The 1,494-nt window shown below is 42.5% G+C and overlaps 1 pseudogene; it reads right to left on the reverse strand.

Moving 5' to 3' along the window:
* LOC122476561 lies at positions 1–1,494 on the reverse strand (annotated as a pseudogene).

Raw genomic sequence — 1,494 nt, forward strand, 5'->3', positions numbered from 1 at the left:
GAAAAGTATCTCCGTGTGCATTCCTAACCGACTTCTTCCAAATAGCTTAGACGATGATAATTGTGAAGACAATTTCGATCAAAGATTGCCATTTCAGATAAAGAATTCGGTGAGTTCCTGAGAGAACATTCCCAAATAAAACAAAGGCACAGGTGAGAAAAATAAATGTTGATACTTACTGACACAAAAGACACAACAGTCCTTTGGGCCCCTAGCATGAGAAGTAATACAGAGTGAGCTGATTCTATGACAGCCAGGATGGCTGCTGTATTTCAGGGCAGTCCCAGTTTTGAAGTGTGTCTGATGCAATTTGTTTATTGCAGAAGCCAGTCAGCAAATCAGGTGGAGGACCACCATCGCCTGGACACCCAAATGACAAGGAACATCAAGTGGTAGCTTGAACACAGTATCTCAGTGCTTCAGCAGGAAACTCTTTGGAACAGACACCGTGATTTTCTTTCATCAGAATTCCTTTGTCCCACTGTTCAATGAACCCCATGAGTAATCCATAATGCATGTTTGTTGGTTGATGGCAATGACAGGAAGGAAAAAAGGCAGAAACATTTCATCTGTTCTTTCCTGTATGTGTGACAATTAGGAATCCCAGGAATCAGTGAAAGGATTATCTCAACACCCATTGTGCCTGCTGGTGCTAAACACAGCCACTCAGAATACTTCTCAGAGAGGGGGCACGTGGGAAGTTAACAATCCCCTCATGTCCGCCTTCCTCTTTCTTTGTCCTTCCCTCTGTCTCTTCAATCGCCTGTGTCACAGGACACATATAAGAAGTTGGGAAATGTTAAACTCTGACAGTAAAGCAAAATCAGAGTTAAAGGTCAACGTTTATAATCAGTCACCTTCAAACACAAGCTAGTGAATAAAGAACTCCAGCTCAAAGGGCTAACTAAGTATTTTGCATTCTTGAGAAATCTCCATCAGTTTCTCATTCCAGTGAGTACTGTCACATTTGCACTTTGCTGCCACAAACTAAGTGAGTGTCCTTTTCTGAGTATAGATTCGTCACTTAATGATCTGCATTAGGAGACTGAAAGAAAACACTTCGTATCTTTGTAATTTTTAAAAATCCGTCCACGAAAAAAGAGCCAGCTCTTCCTGTAGGAGGAACATTCTCTCGGAGGTACTCTAAGGCCAGTGAGTCCATGTCACTTCTGGTTCTTTTAACAGATTCCGTGGTGCCATCCTCGTCCTCTTCCAGATCAGGAAGCCCATTCAGCAGTATTGCAACATCTTCCTACACAGCTTGTCCCCTCACCAAGATTCGTCAATCAAATCCAAGATCCTTCCGTCTCTCTGCACCTCACTGTCCATTCTCCTGCCGCTTTGATCTTGTCACATCCGTGTTGAGGCAGTGCTCCACCTGTTTCTGCCATTAAAGTTCTATATATATCTAAAGTTTAATTATTTATTTTTGAGAAAGAATAAAAATGCAAGCGGGAAAGGGGCTGGGAGAGAAAGAGAGAGACAGAGACAGAG

This window comes from Prionailurus bengalensis, chromosome E4 (genome assembly GCF_016509475.1).
Source record: "Prionailurus bengalensis isolate Pbe53 chromosome E4, Fcat_Pben_1.1_paternal_pri, whole genome shotgun sequence".
Classification (NCBI taxonomy): Eukaryota; Metazoa; Chordata; class Mammalia; order Carnivora; family Felidae; genus Prionailurus; species Prionailurus bengalensis.